At 42.3% G+C, this 17,431-nt stretch overlaps 1 non-coding gene and 1 pseudogene across 1 annotated transcript; both read left to right on the forward strand.

Moving 5' to 3' along the window:
• The first annotated feature begins 1,169 nt into the window (after positions 1-1,169).
• On the forward strand, positions 1,170-16,230 carry LOC141141155 (uncharacterized; annotated as a pseudogene).
• Positions 8,628-8,813, forward strand: LOC141141852 (U2 spliceosomal RNA). Its single transcript, XR_012244262.1, has one exon. It is a non-coding gene; the product is annotated as a U2 spliceosomal RNA (small nuclear RNA).
• Positions 16,231-17,431: the final 1,201 nt, after the last annotated feature.

The raw sequence follows: 17,431 nt of genomic DNA on the forward strand, positions 1-17,431 counted from the left end.
AATCCCCTTTCCTACCAACAGAGTTCCCACAGATCCCCATGTGGTCCATTCGGGACTGTCAAATCCATCCTTATTTAATCCTCCAGGCACTGTAGCACCTTCTATCCAGGTTTTCAAGAGTTTGGTCTTAGATGACTTGGATAAATTAACAGCACGTAAGAAACGTACGTATGTCAAATCTGACATCACGATAGGCCTCAAATCACTATGTGAAAATAAGAACCTTATTATCCGCCCCGTGGATAAAGGTGGAGGCATTGTCGTTTTAGAAAAGGGAGACTATCTTAAAGAAACGAACAGGATTCTCAACGACTCTGATACCTACAACCTTATTCCTAAAGATCCCACACCTACTTTTAAAAAGGCCTTGGTAGAACTGATTGATGAAGGTTTCTCGTTAGGGATTTTGAATAAAAAAGAAAAAGGCTTTTTAGTCCCTCAGGTTCCACGTATTCCCACCATATACTATCTTCCCAAAGTCCATAAGGACCCCATCAATCCCCCGGGCCGACCCATTGTCAGCGGAATCAATTCGGTCATGGCGAGGATCGGGAAATACGTGGATTTTTATCTACAACCTTTGGTCCGCGCTACCCCCTCGTATTTAAAAGATACAAGAGATACCATAAAGTTGTTGGAGCCTGTCCAAATGAAATAGGGAATGTTTTTAGTTACAGCTGATGTGGCAGCATTATATACATGCATACCACATGATTTAGGTTTTGAGGCGGTGGAGAACCACCTTTCCAGAGATAGGAGACTTCCCTCATTACAATGCAAATTTATCATGCAATTGTTAAAATTTGCTACCAAGCATAACTATTTCTGGTTTCAGGACCAGTTTTTCCTGCAGAAGAGGGGCGTGGCTATGGGGGCTAAATTTGCCCCCAGCCTCGCTAACCTCTTCATGGCGCAGTGGGAGGAGGATGTCGTCTATGCCGCCCGGAGACCTGAACTTGTTCTCTGGGCCAGGCACATAGACGACATCCTCCTCCTTTGGGATGGCGATCGAGCATCCCTTGATGGTTTCATGAATTTTCTCAACGCCAATAATAGGGGGATATCGTTGAGTTATGAGGCCAGTACAACCAGGGTGCATTGTTTGGATTTCGAAATTTTTGTTGTTCAACATCTTGAGTTCCGTACTTATTTCAAACCTACCAACCGGAATGGGTACATTCCGGTCGACAGCTGTCATCAAGAACAATGGCTCAGGTCAGTGCCCCATAGCCAGTTTTTAAGACTACGGCATAACTGTACCAGGACTGCTGATTTTTTATCACAGTCCCACGTCCTTAGAAGTAGGTTCCTTGATAAAGGTTATGACCCTGACCATCTGGATGGGGAAATCAACAGAGCATTACTCACGGATAGGAATTCCACTTTGGTTGAACGTCCCAAAACTAACACTGAATCCAAAGTGAAATGGTCTTTTTTTACCACCCATTCCACTCAATCCAAACAGATTAAAGCCATTGGAAAAAAACATTGGAAAATACTCTGGAATGATGGATTGTTGGGTTCTGTCCTACCGGAACAAGCTGCTGTGGTTTTTAGGGGGGCTCAATCCATCCAGGGGCAAATAGCCCCAAATATAATAGATTCCCAAAAAGTTTTCCTTTTTTCAGGCATGCAAGGGTTATTTCCCTTGCCTTAAGTGCAAGGTGTGCCTTCATAATTTTGAAGGAAGGCGTAAGAGTGACACCTTTCAGTCTACGGTCACGTCTCGTATATATCAAATGAAGCATTTCACCACATGTTCCTCACAGTACATTGTTTATCTGCTAACTTGTCCCTGCCACAGGCAGTATGTCGGTCGCACGATCAGAACTTTTTCTGTTCGTGTGAACACGTGGCTGCGATTAAGAAGGGTAGGGACAAACATACAGTACCACGCCATTATTTGGAGTGCCACAATAAGGACCCTACTGGAACCCTGTTCCAAATTATTAATTAGGTTTGTCCCGCACTGCAGGGGGGAGTCACGTCTACGAGGCATTTCACGCCTCAAGACATACTGGATTTACGAGTTGAGGTCCTACTTCCCATTTGGGTTGAACGTGAAGTGGGACCTCAACTCGTTCATCAATCGATCCTGAATATTGCTTGATTCGTCAATATATTCTACCACTTTATTTTTTATCATTTAGACATATGTATGTCTTAACCAACATGTATACACTGATTTTTTAGGGGTATAAGTTTCACTTCTTTTATATTTATATTTATGTCATAACACCACGGGTGTGAGCGCTCACATGGAGTTCCATGGAGAGTGATTCTCCTTTGGGATTCCATGCCCGCGCTTACACTGCTTTTCTTTTCATTTCACACAATTTTAATTTAGTTGATTTGTTTCTGTACCTATTATTATTTAGGCTATACACACATTATAGTAAGTCATTTCTGAGAGTATAACAATGTGTCTTCACTCTTGGCCCATTTAAGTTTATATATAGCACTATTATATTATATGCGTTTTTTAATATGAATCTCGCAGTATTTTTATGTCCTGTAAATGTACTGTGTGTTTCTGGGAGTCAGTCTGCCTGTTTTCGACGGACTCCAGTTCACAAGTTGGGCCCCTTAGGTTTCATATAAATGTAGAGCAGTTAGTTGGAGTCACACGACCCCTCCCGGCATCTTGACTTCCGGTCTGGGTCTGGTGGCCCCAATGCTTGTTTTAAGTCCGCATGCACTAGTCAATGCTCTCCATCATTCGGAGTGTTAGGTGACCTTCCTCTTTTGGCACATCCGGACCGCCGTAGAGACATGGGGCGGGTGCCGGATGTGACATCAGGGGCGGCCGCTTTTGCGCAGGTCTCCACCTAATCTGTCTGCACAGTGTTTCCATACTGAGATCATGTGACGAGGGATAGACGTCAGGCACGCAGCTGTACCCGTCATTTCCCTTTGTTTGACACGTGGAGGGACGGCGGTTCTGACGAGGCTTCCGGCCTTTCTGCTTATTGGCCGTCAGATCCGCCCGTCTAACAACACGTCAGTCCTGATTGGCTTTGGGCTTCTCTGCTGTATCAAGCCACTTGAGAAGTGTCAGCAATGAGGGTCCCAGCGTTACTTTCCCGGCCACAATCCATTTATCATGTATGGCTGTGTCCTGTCAGTGTAACACATTGATTGTGATGATTGGTTCAGTTTGATGTCTGTTAGGTAATACTGAGCCTCCTGACGGTGCACAGCCAATAGAAATGGGATGAGCAGTTTTTAATCATGTCCAGCCAGGTGTGAGTAGGTGACCTCTTTTAACCAATGAAAATGTCAGATTGTCATGTGATGTAATTGGTCTATACTTATCTTTTTATTTATAAATATAAGGCAACTCTGAGTGGATGTTTCATGCCCCAGTAGAAGACCTATGGGTCGAAACGCATCGGGCACCTTTAGCATCCTCTTAGTTGCCTATTCTGTTTTTATTGGTGATCATATTTTTTACTGTAATCAGGCTTTTTTAGCAATAAAAAAACGAAAGTTTTTTCATCTACACTATGTGGAGGCTTTTTATTCTTTTCTCCACATACTATCCGAATGAGAACCCAGCCCTTACTACAGCTGTATGGGAGATGTCTTGTTTCCTCTGATCCATATCCGGGCTATCCATCGTGAGGACCTACAGGGGGCACCTGGAGATCCACGCTGAGTCTGACCTGGAGGGTTCTGAGAGTCGGGACATCCTCTCCAACGCCCTGAGGGGTACCCTGCCTAAGTGATTCCCTGTCGCTGACAAGGGAGTCCAGTATATCTGGTAAGAGTTTTCTACACACTACTGTTATCAAGATTTTTACAGCCGATTGATGGGTTTTCCTTTGGGATGCAATCATCAGCCTATGTTTTGAACATCAGCTGCTTTTGTTCATACCTATCCATCTGCAACCAGCGGGACATTTTCCAACTATACAATGTTCACCTGATTGACTTTATCCATTGTATGTTGAGAGACTCACGAGTTATTTATTACACTGATGGCGATATCACTTTAGAAATACCCGGTGTGGGTTTTCCCAGTTGACATTTATGCGCTACATTTCTTATATGGTATCTTTTTTGTTGTTGTCACACTGTATGTAGCTGCTCCCTTTTCTTGCATTTTCTACACATTTTGTTGATAGCGCAGTGTTTTTATTATTTACGCTTCTTAATGTAGACTATAAAGCTGTGGCTAAAGTTGTGGCAAATAGGTTAAGGATGGTACTAGGTAAAGTGATCGGACCTTGGCAGACCTGTGCGATACCGGGTAGAAGACTGTCAGACAATCTGATTCTGCTGAGGGACATGATCAAATATGCCAATAAAAATAAGAGGCTTTTGGTTGTGGAGTCACTCAACCTGGAAAAGGCTTATGACAGAGTGTCGCATGCCTTTATGATACAGGTGATGGCCAGATTGGGGATTCCGGAGAGTTTGTTGGAGGTGATTAAAGGATTTTGTGGATATCCAAAGTCGAGTCTTGGTTAATGAAAATTTGAGTGATGCTTTCAAAATCAAATCAGGTGTAAGGCAGGGCTGTCCTTTGTCACCCCTGGCATTCATCTGTGTCATCAAACCATTATTGAAGAGCCTACAGAGGGATAAGGTGTGCAGAGGTTTTTGTTATCCCAGGTGGAGGTGGTATGGTGGTAAAGTCCATGGCATATATGGATGATGTTGTGGTGGTTGCATCATCGCAAAGGGAGGTGAATCGTGTGAGAAATTTATTGCATGACATCAAAAATGAGAGTAAACTGGGATAAAAGTTGTTTGTGTAGTTTGGGGACTGATGTACAGATAAGGAATGAGAAATTGCAGTTTAAACCTGAGGTTAAAATCTTAGTTGTTACCTTTGACAAAACTATAATGGGAAAATAAAGTTATGAAATGCTGCATACAAAAATCAAAAAGAAGTTAGAGTTTTGTACAATGAGGGATTTATCCCTGAAAGGAAAGCTTTTAATCTTAAAAGCTGTGATACTACCTTTAATTTTGTATACTGCAGTTGTGATGCCTATGGGGAAGGTATAGGCGATTAAAATAAACAAGGCCCTTTTTGTTTTCCTCTGGGGTTCCAGGATGGAACGTATTGCACGTGAAATGGTGAGGAGAGCATGTAGTTTGGGTGGTTTGGGGTTTCCAGACCTGGTGAAGTTCGTAGATATGCACTTCTGGTTGGTGGCCTTTAGGACTGTAATGGTTGATGGTAGAACAGCGGATATAATGCAATATATGGGTGGCTGGTTGAACTTGGAAAACCAGTGTCCTTTTCTTCGTCAAATTTGTTTATTGATTTTGAAAATATAAACATTGATACAATTAACAAAATATTGATTACATTAAATGGTAGCATTAGTTGAATTTACATATCAGATCTTAGTATTTCTTGTAGTTACAAGCAATGAAAGACTTAAATAAGCTATATGTTTTAGAAAGACTAAGGTGTTACAATCAATTTTAACAATTATATAATCAAGAGCAACAAAAAAATGAAAAAGTTGTTAAACTTTTAACTTTGAGTAATATGTAATAAAGAAATACTAAATAGTACATAGTAGAAATTACTATGAAATTCAGTTATTATTAGACATTATTATATTATTATAATTATTGTATTATAATTGAACATTGTAAAAGTGAGTGTTTCGCTACCATTTCCTTATGTAAAAATAAATAGGAGAAGACAGGATAGAATAAGGAGAAAAGAATTAAGGGAAAGTAAAGATAAGAAGAAGAAGAAGAAGAAGAAGAAGAAGAAAAGAAGTCTGGATTAGTAGAGGTTTCCGGGGATTTCTTAGCAACAATATATGCATAGTATCTTTTTATCAGTTATTCAAAACAAAGTTATATAGTTACCAAGGTCTTAGTAAAGAAGTGTCAAAATTAGGAGAAAGAAAGTGGGTCACCCAAGGACTCCAAATTTTCTCAAATTTAGGTATGTTATTGTTGCATATGGCATCTGTTTTCGAGAGGATCATGGCCTGATGTATTCTATTCGTAGTTTTAGAAAGCATTAGTGATGAGAACTGGCGATGGTCTGCTTTGCGGCTGTGGTAATTTGTAGAAGGAGTTTAAATTGTGTATAGGAGATTTGGGTAGGCTTTAAATTTAGAAGCGCAATTGTCGGATCTGGGATGAGAGTTTTCTTGAATAATTTAGAGAGTATTAGGAATATTTCTTTCCAATAATTTTTTGCTATATGGCAATCCCAAAAGATATGAAAATGCGTTCCTAGATCACCACAGCCGCGAAAGCAAAGTGGAGAGTATTGTGGAACATATTTTGCGATCCTAACAGGGACCAGATACCAATGCATAAGTACTTTATAGTTCGCCTCTAAGGCTACTACATTATGAGAAGATATTTTGGTATTGGCCCAGACTTTATCCCATTTGGATGAGTCCATGTGAAAACCAAGATCATTCTCCCATTTTTTCACATAGGAGGGTGTTTTTGTATCAGGCAAAGCATTCAGGTGACTATACAACATTGACACAAGCCCCTTTGAGTGGGGGTCATATTTACAAATACGTTCAAATGTCCTTTTTAATACCAGTGCACTACAAAAAATTGGATAAGATACGAGAAATATATGGTCTGGAGGTTTTGGGACTGGAAGGATGTTGCAAGGGCTAAGTGAAGAAGGAAATTTTTAAACAAACGATTGTATGTAATATTAGAGGGCTTAGATCTTTTGAGGCTGCCAGAGTTTGGAGTGCTGTGGAAATTGAAGGCGTGTCTAATAGACAGTGGGACGTTACATGGTTGGCATTACATGAGGGTTTGCTAACAAAGGGATTCTTGAAGGGACGTGACCTAATTCGAACGGCGAGATGCCCAAGAGAAGGATGTGGTGGGAATGAGGACGTGAAACATGTACTCTGGGGATGTGATTATGCAAAAAATTAAGATTATGTTTTGACGAGTTTTTGGATAAAATATGTAAGTGTAAATTGACTTATGAGCATTATCTAACAAGTATCGGTTTGGGGAAGGTGGAGGGTAAGTGCTTGGGGTGGATTTTTTTGTTTTGTATTAAAAGAGGTTTTGTGGGATATGCGGAATCAATTGGTGGTGAGAAAGGAAGAGATGGAGGTAAGGTGGTGCTGTAAAATGATTTTAGTGAAGTTACATACTGCCTTTTTGTATGATGTCAAGAGGTTGGGGGATGACAGAAGTCTAAGGATATGGAAAAGAAGAAGTTGGAGTGATTTTGTGAATATAGGAGTGGGTTGAGGTTTTTATGGATAGGGTAGGTGTGGAAGTAATAGACAAATGGGATTCAGTGGCGGCTCATAAAGTTTTAGGATGGGGGCACCAGACCCCGCCCTTCCTTTTTGACCCTTTCCACTTGGTGAAAATGGGCGTGGTGTCAGTGAAATAGTGGGCGTGGCTCTAAGGTGGTGTGGTTAGCGTCTGAGATGAACAAGGGATGGAGGGAGAGAGAGGGAGGGACAGCAGGCCCAGATCCTACACAACAATAAAAATGTGTATTCTAGGAAGTTTAACAATTAGCAGGTAAAGATATTCCAAACACCTGGTGTTAGCACTTCAATCATCCCAGCACCATGGTTGTTATGGTGTCCGGATGATTGACACGCATTATTTCTACTATTACATTGTAATATAAAATGAAATCATTCAACTTACCATAATGCAGAATCAGTGGGAGCCCTGAGCGTGTCACTAGCCACGTCGCCTGCCACCAGATGCCATCAGGTGTCCCCAGCGGAGTCTGTCCTTACATGCAGCCTGTGTCCCATAAAATGCAGCCTGTGTCACACAAAATGCAGCCTTGCCTGTGCCACATCGAACCCCCAATTCTCCACGGGAGCACAACAGTACTTACCTTGCTGTGTGTTGTCCTCTCCTGCGGTGTCTCCTTCCACAGTGGCGATAGAGGAGTCCGCTCCTCTCATACTTCTTGTTTTTTCTGTCCTGGGCGCAATGGGAGAGAGAAAACAGGAAGTGACATCTAACCGAGATGTCAATCAACCTACCTGGCCGTAGTAATAGATACTATGAGCGCCGGGCGGAAGCTACTCGGCGCTTCGGAAAGTGCCGCAAGGCGGGATAAACGCCCGCAAATGAAGCGTAGCGTCTGCAGTCTTGTGATTGCATAGACGTAGCGCTTCCCATAAGTGCACTGTGTCCGGCGTCGCACTGTGTCCGCACTTAAGGACCTTTTTTTGTATTTATTTTTTTTTAAAGGGCCAGTATTAAAAATATTTTTTTTTTTACACTTTTTTTTTTTGTTACTGCCTGGAAGGGGGGCAGTGCCCATGCGCCCCCTATGGATGGGCCGCCACTGATGGGATTGTAAGATGAATAAGTGGAGTTTTTGATTGTTATAGGGAAATAGGGTTTTAGGTTGTAATTGTGTATAAAATCTGTGAATTTTAGTTTTGGGAGGTGGTTGCGTCTCTTACCCTTAATTTATGATTTCAAAAGGTAAGTGAGAGTAGGAGTTATTGTTTTGTTTGCCTTAGTACGTTAATGAGTGTAGGGTTTATAGTTTAGGGAGTTAGGATAGGATGGAAGTTTGTTTTTTGTATTGTTTTATGTTTTTGTATGAAAGTACTATTATGATGAAGAGATTGTACTGATGGTATGTACCACGACAGTAATGTTGCAAATACTGAAAATCTTGTTCTGAATAGTAAAAAAAAAAAAAATCTGTTCTTATCAGTTTAATATCTGATACGTCCCCTATCTGGGGAACATATATTAAATGAATTTTTAGAACAGGGAGATGGAAGAAGAGCTTGCTCTGTCCACTCCACACATCGACCTGGTATTTCAGTACCTCCAGGACTGGTGCACCCCTCCCTTGTGCAGTTTCCAAAAACAGAATGAATTTTAAAAAAAAAATCATCCTTTTGCTTGCTGAATGTTGTTTTTGCTCACAATCTGTTAATTCTTGCAATAAACTTGCATTTAACCCCTGTGTGTATTGGTGTTTTTGCTTGGTGTCAGTTTTTCTTTCTCCCTCCCTCCTCGCTCCATATTTTTTTGCTCAGGAAGCAGCAGGTAAAGTGGCAGTTGCAAGAAGCCAAACCTATTAAGTCAGCAACTCGGTAAGTAGACACATTTCGACAAGACAGCTAGTGTTCTATCTATCTTTCTCCTAAGGCCCAAAACGAAGCCTTTACTGCCAGTGTTAGTTTAGAAAGGCCATTTGAATAGGGCTGACTTTGCTCCGTTTCTGTCCCTTGCTGCAGCTAGAAAAAAAAAAAAAAAGTCAGTCGAGGAATTCATTCTATAGCCCGTGTCTCCCTCCAGTGGGTCTGCTGCTCTGGTCTTCGTCCATGTTACCAGGAGGCAGGCCCATACAAATGATTTCCCTCATTGAGCATCAACGAGGAACACCTGGATCTCTGCAATTAGTGCTCAGGGCTGCCTAATTGTCAGAATGGGCTTCAGGTGTGGAGGAGGTGTTAGAAAGGTGTATTGAGGCCAGCAGGTAGGGATTGGGCCACAAGCCCGGGTAGGTGTGAAAAATTGTGTATTAGCGGCTCCGGACAGTCTAGACGTGGGGGAAGGGCAGACAGGCAACTCTCAGCGAGCTCTTCATTTTGCCCAGTCCGCTGCTCGCTCAGAAAAGAGAATAATTGGGTTATCGCTTCTCTGCCTTTTTGCTAAGATCTTAGGATCTGAACCAAGAGGTAAACGGAAGGCACCAACTGGGCTTGGCCTTGTTAACCTGTTCCTTAATTGGTCAGGTTCTTGCTGCTATTAGGCTCAGTGTTGCCAGAAGTTTTATGAGCAACGATCGACAGCTTGGGATCCATCTCAACGCTGGGATTTACATATTGGACCTTTGGATTTCGCTGGATTGGACGGAGGAAACTTCTGCTCATTTCGTGTTCGTTTTTGGAAGGAAGGATCTCCTGCTCATTTCGTATTAGTTTCTGTATTTCGCTGATTGGACGGAGGAAATTTCTGCTAGTTTCATATTAGTTTTGGGACGGAAGGATCCTTCTTATCTCATAGCCTTTTGGATCTCTACACGTCCTTTATGATGGCTGACTCCGATCTACGTCAAGTGCCATCTGCCAGAAGTGGTGGAAAGCCTGGAAGGGATTCAAGTCCAGTCCCTGTTTGGCCAGTTTAAACGGCAAATAGTCGTGCACATGTATAACCCACATGTCTGCAGAAGATATTGCAAGCTATTTAAAATTCTTTTGTGAGACTGTGTCATATGTTGGGCCTGTACATAATGAATTTGGTATATGGAATGGGAAACGTAAATTTCTTGTTACCTTTAGGAGGAATTTGTGTGCCTATGGTGGTTGCATGAGGCCACCCCCTCTGGTCGCTATCGGGAAGAACAGGGGTTTCCTGTTCTACAATGGTATGCCAGACTATTGTAAGATCAGCAGGGATTTTGGGCACACGGCCTTCACCTGTAAAAAAAGGAAAAGGTGTGAAATTTGTGGAGACACATGATAAAAGATGGTGTCCAAACAAAGGACAAGGAGGGGCCAAAACCCAAGAACTAGGAAACAGTGCAAACACAAAAACTAGTAAGGAAAGTACCACAACACCTGAAAAAGAGAAGGAAAGGGGTGCATTGGAAAGAAAATTCCACTCCCTTTGTAGATGTGAGAGTAAACACACCCAAGGAAGTGGTACAGATGTTGGAAAAAACGGGTACAGGAAGGAAGGAAAAAAGTGGGTCCCTGACCCGGAATTTGAAAAAAAAAAAACAAGATAGGTGAAATCAAATGGACATGCCAGAATCTGAAAAACGAAATGGACAGCCTGGATGTGATTGCCAAAAGTCTTTAGTCTTGAATCGCAAAATATCTTTCAGGTATTATAAGTTCAAGAAACCTCAGGGGCAACTCCAGGGGATACAGAGCTACAGTGTGTCCAAAAGGCGGGTCCATCATTGACACCTCGGTCAACTGGAGAAAATGAGGTATTGATCGAAGATAGTGTGGAATCACCTGCACCTCTGAGACGCACCTCATGAAAAAAGGTTCAATGGTCTCTTTTTCTTGAATAAAAAATGAATATGCAAATTAAGGTTGCTTCCCTAAATGTTAAGGGCTTTAAAAATAAGGTTACGGGAGCTAGCTTTTATTGAAAACCCCCATTTTGACATAATTTTTTACAGGAGTGCGGTATTGATTTTGAATTAAGGTATTCTTGGTTAAAGAAAGAATGGAAAGGAGAATCAATTTGGTTTGGTTCCAATGACAACAAATGCACTGGAATTGGGTTTTTTATTAAAAATAGAGATATCTCTGTGAAGAGTATAACAGAGATCACTCCAGGTAGAATTCTGTTGGTTGAGCTGGAATATTTTGGTTTCTTATTTAGGTGTATAAATATCTATGTGGCTGCGGATGAAAAATTAAGAAGGGAGAATTTTGAAAATTTAAAGTTTTTTTTCTTTTAGGGGAAAAACCTCTAATTCTTGGAGGTGACTTTAATTGCATTTGGCCAGGTGAAAAGAGGGAAAAGAAAGCTCATGGCCTTAAAACAGATTACTCTGCTATCAACTTAAAAAAATTAGTGGAAGATATAAAACTTATAGATGCCTGGAAAATATAGAGTAAGGATCAAGATAAATGTAACTGGTATATCAGGAAGCGATAAGAAAACTCTACTATACCACTATAGACGCATATAGGATAAAGCCTCATCTAAATTGGGGATCCTCCAATACAATGACTATACCCCACTGTGGCACAACAAAAACCTCCGGAATTCTCACAATTACCTGATGTGGACCTTTGGTCCAGGTATGGCATCATTATATATTCATTTTTATCAACTGACCACGAATGGAACCCTTAAAACCTCCACCACACTCCAAGAAGAATTCACACCCCCTAACCACATGCTTTTCAGATTCTTGCAAGTTAAACATGGTGTTCAAACTCAATTTCCAATACCCCCCAGCCTACTCCCAATGTCATTATGGCAATAGTAAAAAATACAGATCCTCAAAAACTAACATTGGCCTTTTATAATATGCTAGCTACCCCGGTATCCACAAAATGAGCATATGGCCTTAAATCCCACTGGGAGAGAACAATAGGTCCCTTAGAGGACAAGGAATGGGAGGAGTCCCTGGAGTCCTGCAAGGCAGCCTCGCCTAAACTCTCAGATAGACTAACTCAAATTTACATAATCCACCAGGCATACCGCACCCCCATTAGAATAACTAGATACAAAAACACCCAATCTACCCTTTGCCAGATGTGTGGAAAAGAGGTGGGCACATTCATTCATTTACTATGGTCATGCCCCAAAATACAGGGTCTTTGGACACAGGTTGTGACTTTCCTTCATGACAACATGGGCTCTCCGGTTGCATTGGACCCTAAACAATGCCTACTCGGGCTATTCCCTGACACAACAGATAAGTACACAAAGGCATTCCTACATGAGACGCTGTTCTCAGCATGGAAGGTGATAGGTAGAAATTGGATGAGGCCTCAACCCCCAGGACTTGCAGAGTGGAAGGTGGAAGTAAATAACACTCTACCATATAAAAAATTTCTATATGTCAACAGAGGATGTCCTGCTAAATACAATAAAATATGGGACCGTTGGTTACAAGATTCTGACACCTGCTCATAACTTTACTTAGGACTCTTTGTCCAGGTTGTCATCACACTGCAGACCTCTCATTTCATGGGTAACAGAAGCAGACCACACGGTCATCCCCTTGAGCACATTCTTATGTTCCCACATGAACACAACATGGCAATATAGTTTATGACCATGGATATTATAAATACCTGTAGGATATGTGATGTATCCTCAATGTATGTCATACTATGTATGAACTTTTGACAAGGAAAATAATAAAACCTTGTTTGATATAAAACAGTTCCAGAATTGACTATTTTTTTTTATATCTGATAAAATAAAATATAAAGAATTTAAAACTTATTTAAACACTTTTTCAGATCATAAAATAAAAAGTTTTATAGGCGAAGTGGAGGTAGGCAACATCAAAAAGCAACAGAACTGGAAATTAAATACAAAATTATTAGAAGACTCAGAAATTAAAAAAGAATATGGGGTAAGATATAAAGTATGGAAGACAGAGAGGGGAAACTGTAGTATAGTTAAAGCTGAGTTCCACCCTAAAGTGGAACTTCCGCTCATCGGATTCCTCCCCCCCCGGTGCCTCAATTGGCACCTTTCAGGGGGGAGGGGGGTGCAGATACCTGTATAGGTACAGGTATCTGCACCCACTTCTGAGCATAGCTAGCCGCAAATGCCCCCCCCCCCGTTGTGTTGTGGGAAACACACAGTTCCCACAACACAATGGGGACCAGTGTAGACACGCAGCGCGACTCGCGCATGCGCAGTAGGGAACCGGGTAGTGAAGCCGCAATGCTTCACTTCCTGATTCCCTGACCGAGGATGGTGGCGGGGGCAGCCGAGAGACGAGCGATCGATCGGCTTCGGCTGCCGACATCGCTGGACCCTGGGACAGGTAAGTGTCCATTTATTAAAAGTCAGCAGCTGCAATATTTGTAGCTGCTGGCTTTTAATATTTTGTTTAAGGTGGAGCTCCTCTTTAAGTGGGGGAAGGAATTAAAAGAGAGAACTAAGGACTTTTTTAAAAAGAAAGGGAGGGAGAAAGCTACGATAAAAAGGTCCCTTTATAAAGAATTAAATATGAAATTAAACACATTGTTACTACTTCAGAGGGAGGGATTGGTGGGAGAAGAAGAAGTGGAGGAAACTAAAAAGAAAATTAAAAATCAACTAGAGGAGAGGGGCAAAACTATTATTTTTCAAGCAAAAATAGAAAAATTAGAACAGGACGAGAAATGTACAAATTTTTTCTTTAAAAAGATAGTAGGGAAAAAAGATTACATGGAAAAGTTAAATGGATCAAATAAGATAGAAGAAATTCTAGATGCCAAAGATTTTTATTAAAATCTGTTTTCACCCAAGAGAATAGATCTTTCGGTTAAAAATCATTATCTAAATAAAATAGAACCTAACCTAACAGAAGAAAGTGTTTGGTTAATAAGAGAGACAGATGGTATGCCCATCAAATTTTCTTTTTCTTTTTGGGACATAAACTTTGTATGGCGTAAGAATTCTAAAAAAATCTTCCATGATTAATTTTCAAGCACCCAGGTCATGGAGTAAGGGGTGGTAACCCTCCTATACAAAAAGGGAGATAAAGAGGATTTGGAGGCCAATTATTCTTTTAAACACAGATTACAAAATTTTTATTAAACTCATAGCTAACAGGATGAGGAAGGTTATTGGGAAAGTTGTGGGGGAGTACCAAAGTTGTGCTGTTCCAGGAAGGAAGATTACTACAAATTTAGCAATTATAAGGGATATTATTTGGTATACTAAAACCAGGAAAAGTAAAAAGGCTATACTATCTTTAGATTTTGAGAAAGCCTTTGATAGGGTTTGTAAGTTAAACAGGGATGTCCCCTTTCGCCAGTTCTCTATGTGCGCTGGAGCCTCTCCTTTGTGCTATGAAGGGGGAACAAAATTATTAAGGGAGTGGGGGTGCCAGGTACAAAAAAAAACGCTAAAAATTCTAGCCTAAATGGATGATGCTTTTGTCAAGACATGGTATCAGTAAAAAATGTCCTTTTAGAAACAAGCATTTGGCTCTGGATTTAAATTAAATATAAAAAAGTCTGAAATTTTATTAATAGGAGAATGGTGTAGTACCTTAGAAATTAAGCTCAAAAGTGTATCAGAAATTAAGATACTGTGGATGATTTTTGATATTGAGAACAATGGTCACAAAAGTTGGGTAACTCTCTTGGAAAGAGTTAAAAAGAAACTAACCTTTTGGTATCTGAGGGATTTATCCTTGGAAGGGAAAATCTTGGTGATCAAACAAATAATTATACCCATTATCCTTTATGTTGCTGTAATTTTTATCAGTGAGGACAAAATAATGAAACAAATCACTAAATTGTGTTTTCATTTTCTATGGGGTTCAAAGATGGACAAGATAAAAAGAGAAGAGTTATGTAAAAGTAAAGAAAAAGGGGGTAAAGGTATGGTAAACATAACCAGATTTTTGAAAATTAAATATCTTTCGTTTAATATGAATCTATTGTTATTAAAAGAAGGTTTTCTGTGGGATTTTTTTTTTCCTATGGGGCTGGGTTTATATTAAAGAGACATTTTTTTCTTAAACTATTTTTAAGTAAACTTTACTGTCTTGTAAGGCACTATGCCGTTTTGGAAAAAATTCTGAAAGAGTACAACATTTCTGATCTGACTTTGGATCTCTTGGTAATATCGTAAAAAAATTCCGCACCAGCCAAGCCATACCTACCTGCAGGCGGGCTCCCAACCCTGGAGCCTTGGATGAAGCAGATGGTCATGCTGCAGCTGAAGGAGGTGGACGCAAGTGTCCCCGACATGACCCCGGAGATCTTCAGAAAGAAGATGATCTTGGAGCAGGGGTTCAGCAAAGCAGAGACGCTTTCCGTGCAGACATTCACAAGAGGTACTGTATATTCTTTATAACTTTTGTGTCTTTTCAGGTCTGCTGAAGATACTGGGAGATGGTGAAGAGCAGTGACCCTGGATCCCCTTTCCGTAGGTTCGTTGTGAACTGTCCCATAACACGGGACCAAAAGCGGATGACGGTGGCCATGAGGAACCCCCATACCCAAGGAAAGGACACAGCCACCTACCTCCGGAGGTTCTGCACCGTGGTAAAGGACCCGGTCCGAATCCTCAATGCCAACGGCTCCTGGATAGGTAAGAGGTCTGTGCTTTGAAAACTTAGGAAAGACCCTTCGTGGGACATTCGGCACCTGCAGCCATGCTTCTCTCTGGGATCATCCACAAGAATCCTTTTCTACCCCGGCATGCCCCACAACTGCAACAGATGTGGCCATCCTGGACATATGGGTAAGGATTGTACAGAGCTTGTTTGCAGGTTCTGTAGGGTTTAAGGCCACAAGACCAAGGACTGTCCGAGGTCCAAAGCCTGCAACCTCTGCGGATTGGCAGAGCATGTCTTTAGACACTGCCCCCAGAGGACCTGAACCTATGCTGGAGCCCTGATCCAGGGTAAGCCATCCTCCAGCACCGGGAGGAAGCCGCCAGAAAAGAAGCCAAAGGAGCTTCGAAAGGCCACAGGTAAGTCCTCTCCCGCCCCCCACCCCCACCAGTTGCCCAACAGGAATCCGGAAACGGAAGCCAGAGAGCTTAACAGCAGAGGAACCCGCTGCCTCCAACAAATGGCCCAACGGGGTCCAGCGCGACAGCTAGGACCAGAGCCAGTAGTGGAGGACCTTGAGTCTGTGGGAAAGGAGGAAGAGGAGACCATGGCTGACACCGTGCCTAACTCCACCCTCAACCAGATGATAGATGATGTCCTGGTGGAGCTGGCCCTAATCCAGAACACAGGACAGACAGCTGAGGCAATGGAAGTCACCCCCCCTCCATGGAGGGCTTCCCCACCAGTGGCCCAACAGGAAGCCAGAAACGGAAGCCAAAGAGCCCAACAGCAGAGGAACCCACCGCTTCCACCAAACAGCCCAAGAGGGTCCAGCGGTCACATCTGACCTCCCAGTGAACCCTTGGTCCCTCCTACTGGTCTGGGGGAGGCGACTGTAAATCCATAGGGGTAGCCATTCTTGTCAGGGGTGGGCGCTTCATGGTTGACTCTATCCATGAGCTAGTCTGTGGCTGTGTTTTGGTCATACACGGTTTATGGGTGGGAGAGCCAATTAAGCTCAAAGTGTACGCCCCTCCAGATAAGAATGTGTGGCTGGAACTTTTCCAGACCCTGCGGACCCAACTCTTCACCAGCAGAACAGTAGTGATTGGCAGTGACTTTAACTGTCCAATCGAGGAGGACGGGCGCAGCTCCAGCATAGGGCAGTCAAGCATCGCAAGTTCTCCATGATCCCCTGCTTTTTCTCTGACCACAGGGCTATTCACTTTCGGGGTGACCTGGGCGAGGGCTTTGCCCACGGACCAGGTTCCTGGAAGCTGAATAGCACCCTGCTGGAAAACAAGGAATATTGATGGGGGAACTCTGAGAGTCCTATGCCACCTGGACGGAGGAAAAGAGATTCTTCGAAAGGGTAAGTGATTGGTGGGAGTTTGTGAAAGTTAAGCTGGGCAGCTTCTTTCAGGCAAGGAGACACCAGCAAGTGTGTGCCAGGAAGAGGGAACTCAGGAGACTTCAATGTCAGTTGCAGTCCCTGCAGGACCCTCACCACTGTGACTGGGATGTTAGGGAGGACCTGGAGGACACCAAGAAGAGCCTGAAAGGGCACTTCGAGGAAGAATCCATGCACATGTCTTCTGTGCCAAGGAGGAGAATCGTGAGAAATGTAATCCTTTCTTTTTTAGGAAACTTCACTCAGGACACACACCCTTGTCAGAGCTGCGCGACGAGACTGGAACACTCCAAAAAGGGAAGGAGGCTGTGATGCAAGTGGTCAGCGACTACTACACCAAC

This window comes from Aquarana catesbeiana, linkage group LG04, assembly GCF_042186555.1.
Source record: "Aquarana catesbeiana isolate 2022-GZ linkage group LG04, ASM4218655v1, whole genome shotgun sequence".
Taxonomy (NCBI): Eukaryota; Metazoa; Chordata; class Amphibia; order Anura; family Ranidae; genus Aquarana; species Aquarana catesbeiana.